The sequence below is a fragment of the Plutella xylostella genome, chromosome 22, assembly GCF_932276165.1.
Source record: "Plutella xylostella chromosome 22, ilPluXylo3.1, whole genome shotgun sequence".
In the NCBI taxonomy this organism is placed as follows: Eukaryota; Metazoa; Arthropoda; class Insecta; order Lepidoptera; family Plutellidae; genus Plutella; species Plutella xylostella.
In genome coordinates this window covers 6,238,449-6,252,561 of record NC_064002.1, presented here as the reverse complement: position 1 = coordinate 6,252,561, position 14,113 = coordinate 6,238,449, and the positions used below count along the sequence as shown (strand labels likewise).

The window sequence follows — 14,113 nt, the reverse complement described above, 5'->3', positions numbered from 1 at the left end:
TGGTGCATAGAAAATCGTCGGTGGTCAAATAGTAAATGATTAAAAATCTCTGGTAAACATCCACGCGCTCACTCTAACGCAATAAACCTAAATATCATTAAATGATCCTGCGCAGTTTCTCAATGCGCCCCGATGAAAATGGTGCGCACCGACTAACCGTAGAGTGAGATATTAGGCAATGGAGTGGGCAACACATATTTGTAGTGCACGCTGCACGCAACCAACGGAAGTAATGCAACCGGTAGCAGCCAAGGACTAGCGAAAACCACGTACCTACTCCATTCCACGTACTCTCATTAGGAGCTCCATGGTCGGAAGGATCTAGATTCATTCGCCGTTTCCAGCATATTTTCCGCCATTTAAAAATTAGATAATTGTTATGTAACCTATTGTTTCCTGGGGCCAACTTTTGTGCAGCAATTATTGTTGTTGTTATTGGGTTTTCCGGAACTGTTATGTTAGTAACCTTGACTGTAAACTGTGAGGATTGAATAATATAAAACTATTGGTGAGTTTATTAGTTAATGACTTTAATATTAATTTTAATTTACATCGTAATGCGTAGGGCAAAACCTATCTACCCTAGGTCAAAAATATTTCAAATTATAAATGTTTGCTGATTGTTGGATCCAATGATTTTATAAATAAGTCAATTTAAAAAGATATTCGAACATAAACTTGAAGGATTGCTCTGAACTGCGCTTACGAAACTCACTTAAGAATGCAGAGACGGTATAATATAACAGTATTATAATTTAAAAATTCACAACTTATGATGAGATTTACGAAATAATGATACAAATCATGCTATTTCAGTATTTGTTGCGAAACCAAGATTATATTTCGGAAACTTTATTCATCAGCGATCATAATTAAATCAGTATTTTCTTATTTATACGTATATTTTTGAAGAAGCTGACTTTATTTATGTTTTCACCTATTTTAAGAAATTAAACGTGGAGAAAAGTTATTAACTTTCCTATGAAATAAAAAGTTCTTACAGCTTTAATATTGCATGCTACTTTCACTAAAAATTTATAGTTTTTTACATTATGTATTTCAGCTAACAGCCCTGCGAGATTTTCTAAAAGGGGTCACATTATTAACTATCAGTTTAAGCACTAATTATACCCATAGGCAAGACTTCTGAACATGTAAAACATTGACAAATTTACAATAGTAAAATGTAAACATTTGTAATGTAACATTCGATTATAAAAAGACGTAAGTACTTTACTTATTGATTTCCTGTCTGTACAAGTATGTAAATATAAATGCTTTGTTAGAGAAGATTATCCTCAAATTATGATTATTCTTGATGACACATATTATTTTATTGGATTATTTATTGAAACTTTAACTTATCATAACCTACACTCTAACTGGTCTTAGCAAACTTTTAAGTGGTAGGCAGAGGAGAAAGAGCATTGGTGCACCCATTTTCATCTCATCACCAGCCAATAATCATCCATTGCTGGACATATGCCTCTTCCAAGGAGCGCCACAACACTCGGTCTTCGGCCTTCCTCATCCAACCACTACCCGCATTTTCATCTGTGTTCTGTTATTTGGGCGAGATGTCATAATCATGAGCTCAGTTTCACGATGATTAAATCGTTACGAACGACAAAAATGATGTCTTTGAGCGTTGCTACGCTTACTACGATTCTATCTCGTAACTCTAGCGTTGCTTCAAGAGCCATCAACAGTTCCCGGAACATAGCACGCATCTCGATTTTCGCTCTCTCGACATCATCCCAACACACGACAATCGATAGCTCTTGTATAAGCCAACTGTTAAGTTAAATTTAGATCGCATTGTTATTAATATGATGTATTTATTGAGTCTTTGGTCAAAAATAAACGTAATTATTATTACGATTCCCGAGGGTCATGAACAATTTTGAATACAAGTGATATAAAATACCGATGTTATATTGTTGATATCCTTAATCCTCATATAAAAACTGATATCCTCATTTCAATACGCAAATTTTGACTAAAGGATAAACTAGATTGACATGATCTTCGCTTTGTTTTACATCAAAATCAGTCTTGTCTTTTTTTGTCTTACATCAAAATTAGTGTAGTATTTTCTGTTTCCTATTTTTTGTCGTTTATTTTTAAGTTACAAAAGGTGTTGATTTTGAGAAATAGTTTCACAAACTGTTGAGTGTAAATTGCACAGTAATTCACGGTTCATTGCTCATGCTAGTCAACGCCCTTGTCTGAACATTGCTGCTTCAACTGAAATTATTTATTATGTAATAAATAAGTAACTTAGATCTTTTGTAAGTATTGCCTTGATTGACATTATATCGGGAACAACACAAAAGCGCAGATCCTAAGAAAAGAAGAAGATAAAATATCATGTATGTAGCTACAGGGACTATCATAATCCTTTACGTACAAAAACCATTACTTAATTAAATATTTTATGGTGTAATTGACCGAATATACAAACCATAAAGTACACAAATAAAGCTTTCAAATAATATTCTTAAATATGATATAATTATTATACTATACTATCAACAAAATATAATATAGGGTCTGATGCAGTCGTCGAACAAACCAAAGCCGCCACCTTCTTGGGTTTTATACTCGACAGAGGGTTGACCTGGGATGCTCACATCGATAAAGTTTGCGGAAAGTTGGGCAGCGCATGTTTCGCGCTGAACCGCCTGGCGCGCACCGTGCCCGCCGAGGTGGTCCGCACCTGCTACTTCGCCACCGTGCACTCGCTGCTGCAGTACGGCGCCGAGCTCTGGGGGCGCGCCGCCGACTGGGAGCGCGCCGCCAGAATGCAGAAGCGGGCCGTCAGAGCCATCGCACGCGTGTCGCAGGACACCTCCGCGAGGCCGTACTTTAAGTCGCTAGGCATCATGACGCTGCCCTCCATAGTGATTTACCAGGTAGCGATGTACGTCCGAGACAACTACGACTCCTACCAAACCCACGGCGACGTGCACCATCGCAATACGCGCCGGGCCAACAAACTGATGGCCCTGGGCCGCGGGCTGGCCAAGTCTGGGAAGCTCACCCATGTCATGGGACCCGCGGTGTATAATAAGCTGCCTATTGCCATCACGGAAGCACCTAGCCATGATCGGTTCAAGTCCGCACTAAAACGCTGGCTTGTCGAGCAAGCGTTCTATAGATTTGACGAATTTATCAATTGAATGTTCGACCTAGTTAATCTTTTATTCAATTTAAATTAATTTTATTAACTTATTTATACATTGTGTAATAATGATTATTTTTATAATCTTATAATTATATTGTGACATTATATCTACTAAAGGTAATTAATTATTGGTAATTGTAAATTATTATATTATTATTATTATTATGTATTTAAATTTTGACATGTAATCGTAATATTATGAATAAATGACTTATGACTTATAAGAAAATTCTTATTATTATATCGAAAACAGGTCAAATTTGCCATGTCATCATGCCGTATAGCAACATGCATAAAAATAAATATTATTAGAAAAAATACAGTAAATACTAGCCTGTCACTGTATAATCAGTGATCAGACAGAAAATACTGGTTTTCCTATTAACAACTACAATCATTAATATTCTAAACTTATTTATTATGCACTCAAACACAGCTTCCTGTACTTATAAAAGTATAGAAATAAAAATAATAACTCCCTAATTAAATATCTATAAACTCTGATATACAATAATATCGCTGTATAGTATCCATTAGGTATCGCGATGAAATGTTTATGATTTTTTTATTTTATTATTTTATTTCGACACAATATTCTCGTTTTTTAAATAACTTACAGGGATTAAATAATCTTACATCTTGCCCCAACCATGGTGCCATCTACAGATATATGATTTTTTTTATTTATTTCATGATAAATACTATTTAATATTTAAATTAAAAAAAAAACAATTAACATTAGAAAGTATAATAACACAATAGCTTACATACCTTATACCAATCGGTTGTATATCCTTTAAATAAAGGGCACGGTCTCTACCAAATTTACATAACACAAACAAGTAGAGTCCTCCTGTTGGAACACAATCCCCTTAACATCTTGCAAACACTGAACACACCATAAAAAACTGTTTGAGAAAAACGTCTTCAAATCCTTTGTAATAATTAATGAGGTCTAAAAGCCACTTAGGAAAAGGCTCACTACCAACTGAAACGAAGATTCAAATACAATTTTCATATATACGAGTTGTGATTACGACTATAATGATATTAACAGGTTTGCCCCATTCCTCAGTGCACGAGATGCCATAGACTACTGAAAGTAGCAGAGGCGGCATTAAGCGAAACGGCAGGACGACTTTGTGTCGTAATTGTTGGCAAACCGAGTGGGGGTCAATCAAAAGGCTGGGAAATTCCATGAAAGTGGGGGTAGGCGGCCTTCCTGCAAAGGCCGTCTACGTTTTTGAATTTTAGAATGGGCACACTCTGCCTTCCACAATTTTCTTGTGACAGAAGTATTATTAACATATTTTGATTCGAATTACGCTTTTTTACTTAAGGCCTAATAAAGCATAGTCATTAATTTAGTTAAAACTATTCATCGGTATTATTTTGTCATGTCTATCATTTAACAACTCTATCGACAAAGGTTAACTTGGCCGTACACATGTTATTCAAAATATTAAAGTTCGAAACTTTATATATACGTATGAAAGCATCAACAATATACAATACATACATTAATAGTTGTTTAAAATCATACCCACAACCCACAGGTGCTACCTATAGATAGATAACAGCTACTGACGTCAAACGAAAGAAAATTTGAAAGAAAATTCCGCAAGTAATGTTTTACCTAAAGGTGGAAACTTGTTAGACCTAAGTTATCTTTATTTTTTTTTAGATTATTGTAATTACTTAGTAAAGTTTTCCTAAAAAAAGAAAATAAAATAAAGTACCTACTTGTACATAGTATGCGATCGTGGTAAACAAACTAAGCTTAACACGTTGATTTAAATTTCCGACTAGGAATTAATTAAACATTATATATGGTCCCATGATCTTTCAAATTAAAGATGGGAATATTGGGTTTGTAGGCTGCTTAAATGTTAGTTTTAATAGTTGCAGTTAGAGGTTATAAATAATGCAATACATTATGTACCGTGTTGATTGTGACTTCAAATAAAGGTGAAGGAAAAAGTAACAGATGAATCGAATTAACCATTTCGTAAATATATATTACGTAACTTAGAATAGATTTCCTGTTGACATATAAATATTTTTTTATAATATAGATCAATCTTTATTTATAAAACTCAATAGGGAAGGAATAACAATTCAGTACACGACTGCTTGGGCTAATATTGGTTTTCAATTTTATTATTTGTGCTGGTATTTATAAAAATCGGATGACAGAAAAAGGCCATCTTTTTTAGGCGAAGCGAAGCTTCCGGAAAAGTTAGTAGTTTGAAATAAATATTACACCTAAAATACTTTTTATAATATGCTACCAATACATAACAGTGTGAATTTAAATGATATTTTTCACATTCTTCATATATTATGTAGGTTGTGAATTTATAAGAAAAACTACGGTATTCTCAAAAATCTGTGAGAAATATAGGCTTTATATCATATCCTTTCCTTCATTTCATTAAGACCTAGTTGTTTAAACACCGAATCGTAATTATTTAATTGTTTACTAATTATTTTTAACATCGCACAGTAACGTATCATTCAATCCTTTACTCATTTGGCCTTCTCATTACGAAAGTGCGTTTGGTAACAAGGACTCTTTAGATTTCCTTTCCTAAGTTAATTAATTAGGTAAATTGCAGGCATTCGCGACTATGATTTCCGAAATTATCGTGAGAGATGACTCAGGGGAACGCAACGAAAATTTTATAATCACCAGCACTTAATTTTTATACCAAATAGCATTAATAATAATACCTAACATTATGCTGAGTAAGAACCCTTTTGCTACCATGATAAATATACTTGTTGCTTGTCTATATCTTAACGTCTTACTGTCTGTCTGTAATATTATAATGCCGTGTGTTTATCATTAACTAATGTACCTAATCTTTACGTGTGACCTGTGTATGTATTGTGCTCGGTAAATATATAATTTATCTATATACCTACCTATTTATCTATTCGACCGGTAATTACGGACAACAACGGGCATTTCATGAAATGCCATGGATTCAGTTCAATAAACTGCCCGTTGTTCAAAATTTGTGGTACTTCCCCCTTCATGAGGCATCACCATGGATAAATATAGGTACTAGGTAATAATAATAATAATTATGAATATGATTAAACTGTCAAGGTTCAACTATCCCGGATATCAGGTTATGGTAAAAAATAAATAGGTGGGTAAAACCACTAAAACCTATGGAATCTAGCAAAAAAAACAAAACAGCATGAATAAATTTAACTTTGAACTGGAAATCATGCGTGCGTCATATTATTATTAGAACCATACTAGTTAACTGCCTTAACAATTTATTACTTTAACCTTTCTCTACTAAATCCCGAGTGAACTTTAAAGTTTAGTTTAGCATATATGCGTGAATTATAATACTGATGGTACAAAGGTCGTTTTGACGTTATTGATAGAAACAATCCCACAATCGCTACTGATTAAAGTGTGTTTGAGACAGAAACGAAAAGCGTTGCACCAATGACAGAGCCGTATTTATCACAAATTGACGTTTATCTACATTCATAACGCACCCGCACGCAGAGGCACGTATTTAAGGTACTTACATAGTAAGGCGTCTCTTATGATAGCAATAAAATAAAATAAGTATTTAAACATAATGAACTTACAATACACGTCACGCTCAAAATAGCATGGCACCGTAGGTGTTCCTGAAGATGTATTCTTCTTCTTCAGTCAGGCTGCACTCCTCAAAGCACCAGAGACCGGCGATGGCCAACAGAACTGTGTAGGCTATAAAGTATGTCCAGTACACTAGGACGTGTAATATCATTTCGGTGCTACACAACTGGACCTACAAGCAGAAAGAAGTAGAGTTGAGAAAGTATAGAGGTAAGACGAAGATACATTTTTCTGGAAGGATTTGGTTGAACGTTTTTAATTAATTTTTTTTCTATGCCTTTTTAAAAATTATTATATATCTTCGTCTTATAAATGTTGTTATTTTAAAAAGGATAGATAAGTGCGTTGAAATGTAATAACTAAGTGTGTACAACTAAATACAACATGGCCAAGAATATACAAGATAAGTTGTGACTATATTATTTTAAATACACATTGAAAGAAAAACAATGTATAACTACAGCTTTATATAACAGAAGATTTGTAAATTAATAATTATTAGTCACTGTTGATAATAAGTGAATATGTAAGTAAACATGAAAAAATACTGAAAACAATGCTTAGCGGCGTGAATAGGCGAAAAACTGCTGTCACTTACCTTTGATTTCTTCGACTGTGTAACTTCTCTGTTAGAGTACCTACATAAGTCAATCCCAATTAACTTGTTTCTCTATAGGTATATAGTTACCTGAAAACAAAGGAAACGTTTTTATTAAACAGTGTAAAGGAGGTGTGGTTATTATTTAACCTCGTCAAAGAAATACAATTTATTCTTCGACATAAACATATAATACCTAGGGTTTTTTTACGGTTTCGTGCCTGATGTCATTTGAATAAACGTGTGGTTGAAGCAAACAGAATGTAAACATCTCAATTATTAGAGTTCCAGAACCTTCTTCAAGCAGACAAAAAATGTGTGTTGTCTTAATATTTAGTACCACAAAATTGGTCAAAACTAATAATATCCTAACTTACCTTAATGAAAGCTATTAGACTTATGATAAAAAGTACTTCTTACTGGTAATAAGATAGTAATTACAGTGGCCAAGTTCAAAGTGGGTTACTGCAATCCAGTTGAAATTATGATTTTTAAGCCAGAAATATCTACTAGGTACCTACCTCTATGTAATAATTATGTATATCTGCATAGATATATCGGCAGTCCGATACCCATATTACAGGCTTTGCCTAGCTTGGGGCCCGATTACCATGTGTGAGATGTCCTCGCATATTATTATATTATTATTATTATCTAAGAAAGTCACGTTTTTGAAAACATGTGAATGATAAAATATACAGGGAAAATGATAGCCCTACAAATTAAAATTTGACGATCGCTTGGAAGATTAAAGTAACAAAAAACAAACAGGTTAATAAAGTAGCAAAGGTTGGTGACTTCACAATGGGATCGGAATAGGGGAAAAACACTGCGGGTAAGTCAATGAAGTATAATATATAAGTAATGATCTGTACTTCAGCAGTAATTATAGGACATTGTGGTTTGTCAGTACACATGTTTCAAGTTAAGCGGTTATATGCAAGTATTATCTTCGTTTCAAGTTGTTCATAGGAGTAGTGACAACGAAATTTCCATTGGAAAACCTTTTTCTTACAGCTAAGCTCAGGAACAAATCTAATTGAACACCCATTTATTTGTAAATCTTATGAATTAAATATTATTATTATCAATTTTAATTATGTGCCCATATTTAAAACAATATACCCGATTATAATTATGCTTCTGCTCATATTTAAAACTATATGATAGGCGTCATAACTATGTACTCACATAAGATTATGTTATGGTCACACTAATGAATGAAACGTTTTTGTAATAAGTGTAATCTACGGTACTTCTATTACGGGATATTCCGATGTGACGCCGTTTCTTCTTGCGTCGCCTTTTAATCATTGTTATGGTCATAAAATGCCACAAAATGATATGTTTTCTTTGTGATATAATTAAGGACTTCTGACGTTCTGAAGCAAAAAACTATTGTGAGTACAAATTCGTGACTTGTGGTGTAAATTTGGACATCTGAAATATTAGAGTTAAATTTGGAAATTCTGAACATATATCAAAATTAAACAACATGCAAAAAACAAAACACAGTAAGTTTAGATGACGCACGATAGAAGTTTCGGGAAAGGCAATGTTTCAGACCTGACATGGTATGATTTATTTTTGGATTATTATGGTCATTATAGTATTTTTTTCAAACTTACAATCGCTGTTAAAAACGAGCTTTTTATGATATGTTTTGAAGTTCAATTTATTAGATTTTACTGTTATAACCTTTATCCAGTGCCTAACATTTTGATGAACTTTGGGCAGACTTTTGTTTGACCATGACCGCTGCGGCCAAATCAAAGTCCACTTTGATATCCTCAGTCTTACTAACTAATATGAACGATTTACAAAACTGTTGTTTTTCTATTTAAATTATGATGAGTTTTACATGTTAGTATCCTTATTCAATGACTTTATGATTAAATTATGATTATTTCATTGCAGTAATTGCTTATACTTTTAAAATTTCTGAGTAATATTAGTAAATAATATGAAAAATTGATAAGGCATATCTATCATATGTATATGCATTAATTACCAAAATAATGAAATTCATGATGAACACTTTGAATGTTAATTTAATAGGATAGATTGTAGTTTTCTATTGATTAGAAATAAATGACTTGACTACCTTTTAGGTAGTAACATAACATTTAACAAAATAGTTTTGGATAGTAAAATCTCTTATTAATTTATATTCTCTTATTGATTAATAATAATAGCAAAAATAATTTGATTGTTATTAAGTCATTTTTTTAAAATATTATTCAAGAAAACGCAATATTACTGAATTGAAATAAAAGTAAATCACACACTCACGTGCAACAAAAATTCCACCTGCCACTGACGTTCCTTAGTCACTGGAACTTTTTCTATGCTCGTAAGTGTATTTTGAAAATTACTGTAGAAAATGTGTTATTTCTAAACTTGAACGGCCCATCTGTATATTTAAATAAGCAATGTAAAGCGTGTTGTATATTTTGATGAAAGAGTTCAAGGCACTGGCACTCCTCGAGTCCTCGCGTGGAGAGTCATGTCGGACCTTGGACGCACCGGTTTCATATCATACTGACAAATTTCTTGCCGCCAAGTGATTGAACCTTGAAATTTCGGCAACGGGTAGAACTATTTTCTTCAACTTACTAAAATATGTACGATTACTAACTTGTTCGCAGGAGCGTCATTTGGGCTTGAAAGTAGCCTGTTAAGACACTGATGAACTTGTACAATATGTAGACTGTTGATAAATATTGTATGTGAATTTTATATCTAGGTAGTTACATTTTTCCCGGGAGACTGCGGATTGACTTAAGTTTAGCCGGCTAAAGATTGCTCCTCCCGGTAAATTGACGGTAATCTTAAGTTTTAACACATTTAATGTGTCGTAAAATATTATATTGGATGATATATTATCTCACAAAGTCTTTGTGACTGTCTAATATGATGTATAAAATATTTTTGACAAATTCATTATAAGTAGCATAAATTAATGCAAAAATACATGACAATAGCTAAATGAGCACTCACGACACTGACACGAAGGAACAAGAAGGTAACTCGACGACCTCTTCACAACTTGATGCGCAGGAGATAAACAGATGTTTAAAGATACATAAAATTCGTACATCGTATATCACGCTCAAACCAGCAGAGATAAAAGTGAAAAACTTTAAGGCATGTCGCATTTAATTGGTCATGTGCAGGTGGGCGCGCGGTCCATCTTCGGACGATGCAAAGGTTGCTTAACTTGCATGATCGATGGTATTGCTCGCCCCGCCGCCGCCGCCTCCTGGCGGTAAACATTGTTTAAAGCTGTGAGTTATGCTTTTAGTGCCCTTTGGTTGTACTTGTAAGCAACTGGATGAGTTAAAAAAAGGGAAAAAAGAGACTGTAATATCGTACCCTTATATTATTGTTTTACATCGTAATACTTTTGATTTTATTTTTGTAATTGTACGAGTAGGTATAGTACATTTTAATAGAGATTGAAGTAATACAAAAGCAACAATAATAGTAGTTAGTAGTTTATTTAACAAAAATCTCACGTCCAAATCTATGTTTGAGCTGTCATAAGATATCTTTTAGCATAATCAAATCTCTGTCCTTGGTTGACAAAGTTGCGAATTTAATATTTTATTAAATACGCCATTTTGTAAACTTTGAGCCAAGGTAACTTTGATGTCACGTAAGAGATGCGAAGGTTCTGTTATCATTGTGAGTAAGACTAGCTTTTGCACGCGAGCTTCACATCGCCTTCTAAGGTTTTCCGGTGGAAATTATACCATTCTGCCCCCGTATTTTGTAACTTTTTAAGAGTTGGCAACCGGTGATAATTGGTATCAACTTAGAGACTTATTAACCGAAAACACCAAAAATCTTAGTGAAAGAAATATGCAAGAAGCCTACCAATATATCCTTATACATTCAACATAAACGTTTGTGAAATCAGATAAGTCAGTAAAAAGTTATTAATTAATAATGCTCTAAGTTGTCGGCCATTTTATACCAACCAACCCCACTCGGAGTTACAAAATACGGGGGCAGGAAAAAAAATAGCAATATAATAATTTTTGATTTTGAACAGTGGAGGAAGACTTTTTAGCATACGGTTAAATACCAACTTTATGGCATTTTTCGTTTACACAAACCTACATACACACAAATCTTTCCTCATTATATACAATACTTCATATTAATACAACGTGTATGGAGTGTATTTCCGGTAAGCTCTTTGTTCTTAGCGTGAGAAGCGGCTGCATTATGGCTTGGTCATGAACTTGGAGACGTGATGTAACGAGAACGAGACTTTATCAATAGGAAATCCCATGGTGAGGTATTGTATCGGTACTATAAATTACTATTCACTATCACCCCGGAATATACTGTACTTATACCTAGTATCCTCTACTGGACATGGACTTTCTCATCCAAACACTTGTCTAAGGTCCCCAGCGGGCAGGCTGTAAAGTAGCTAGGTTGGATTTAATTGCCTATTTTTAAGATATCAAAAAAAGTGAATTGGGAGTCGTGGATCAAACGGACATTCGTTTGATACACGATAGAAGACATCCTCTATAACACTTTCGTTTGCATCATGATTTAGAGGGCCGCCTTGTATTTTGCAATACTGAGTTATATTAGCAATTCATTAATAATAGCCTACTATATTATTAAAACTAACTAAGACTCTATTTTTATATGACATTTAGAGATTTTACCTCCTCTCTGTAGACCGCACACAGGCCACATCATATATTTTCAAGATGGTGTATAATTAAGTAATAATTCCGATTGAAAGTCCTCAATGATGATGAATATTCTGGGTTGGATTCAATTACCAAATTATTAACATTGCATCGTAAATAAAGTTTATTTCGTGGATAACCTTATGATTTTGTTGGATATGTAGGTACGCTTTTATTTTAATTAATTCTCCAGCTATAAACGGGATTAATTCTTATAATACATCCAATACTTCTATATATGTTTAACCCCCTATGCAAAAATAGGTGTGTTATAAGTTAACGTGTCAGTGTATTTGTGTTCAAATAAAAATCAATCTTTCAAAATGTTGTTACTAATCAACCCAGTTCGCGAGAAAATGCTACATAGACAGAGAAAACTATTACCTACTCGTAGGTATTTTTATCCATTTTCACATTTCACTGACAATATCATTTAAGGTATACGGTTTCATACTATTATTACCTATTTTACTCGTATAATTGCGATCAATAGTCAAAAGAAGCGTCTCGGAAAATGCCAACAGTTGCGAGTCGGGTGAGGCAACTCCACTGATCCGGTCGACACAGTGGCGAAACACATGTAGCTACGTTTTCTAGACGAATGTGAGAAAACTTACTTTACCTTAAAAGTTTCTGACGTTCAACGCCGAAAGAATTTAAGTACTTAGGCCATGGGGGACACCAAGTAGTAGGTGTCACATTGAGATTTCATTCGGACCAAATAAAGTAGGTAAATATTGTAATTTTATATTATACGCCCCGCGCATTCTCAGCAATATATAGTTAACTTTGATAACCAATTCGAGACTTTTCTTTTGCACCGACAATCATCTTGTTTGTCAAAGATCATCTACGATTTACATCTAATCTGCCCTAGTACACATCTATTGTTACACACGAAGAAAAATTATACCCATAAACAAAAAAATACTGCAGATCAGTACGAACCATTAAACACAAGTACTTACACTAACAGACTCTACTTCTCTGTCGTAATACAAACACAGGCATGGAACAAAGTGCATTCTCTTCTTTAAATAATTAAGGCATAAAACATCGCGTAAAAAACAAACGAGTGTCGAATAGTGGTTCGACAGTCGACACGTCACATCGATCGGTGTCCGCTACGAAATTCCTGCACAGATCCATCTTGAAACCGGCCACTGCATATCTTGGTCAAGGCCGCTCACACCTACCTACATTCGTATTATTTTCATCACTTTTCAACCTGTCTTTTCTTGATTAAATCTGTAATTCTTAAACGACCTTTATCCGGCCTTGCTATGATCTTTGTTACACTTTCGGCTTTTTAAATGAGACTTGTTTTTAAACTTGTATGGACGAATATGAAGCGGTCACTTTCGTACATAGCAATTCGTTAAGGTTGTTGCAATTGAGAGTTAATTTTACTGTACTTGCATGAAATACATTTAACTTAGTCGTCTACTCTGTATCTAATTAGATTTCGGTAAGTAATAAACTGATCAATGATGTACCTAGTAGCCTTTGCATATATGTACTTACGTATGTATGCACATATTATATAAATATATATATTTTGGGCAAATAACATATTCACTGAAAATATTAATGGTTACTTTCTGTTCCCTTAGCAATAACAAGTCTAGAACAGTGCTGTTTTAAACATTTTCACCTGATATTTTCGTACATTTGCATAAAGTACCTTAAATTAACGTTAAGTGGCCCTACTTTAAGGAATAGGCAAATTTTAATTACATACATTTGATTAATTGAACTGCGCACATAATAAAAATTAGAAACCTAACTACTTCCTTCCGACTTCCACTATGAGAGGTCAACTAGTTCGCCTTAATTTAATAGTAATTAGTGAGATTTTTCAACTAACTCCGAAAGTACTTATTGTCCGGTGAGGTTATCGTATAATGACAAAAAATTTAAATATGCATCATGATATGTATTTTATCCTTTTAGCAAAAGCAATTTACTTACTTATTAAT

General features: G+C 33.7%; 1 protein-coding gene across 2 annotated transcripts in view; it reads right to left on the bottom strand.

The window, feature by feature from the left end:
- The window catches only part of LOC105392404 (elongation of very long chain fatty acids protein 7), a 37,710-nt gene extending 30,207 nt beyond the window's left edge, over positions 1–7,503 (bottom strand). The window contains exons 1-2 of one of the 2 annotated variants that reach the window (XM_038122440.2): positions 7,417–7,503; positions 6,806–6,990 (exon numbers count right to left, since the gene is read on the bottom strand). The gene's annotated coding sequence lies outside the window, so the exon portion shown is untranslated. Of the gene's footprint in view, positions 1–3,958; positions 4,284–6,805; positions 6,991–7,416 lie in introns of those variants that run through there. The other variant, XM_038122438.2, reaches the window with a different exon arrangement.
- Between the last annotated feature and the right edge of the window lie 6,610 nt (positions 7,504–14,113).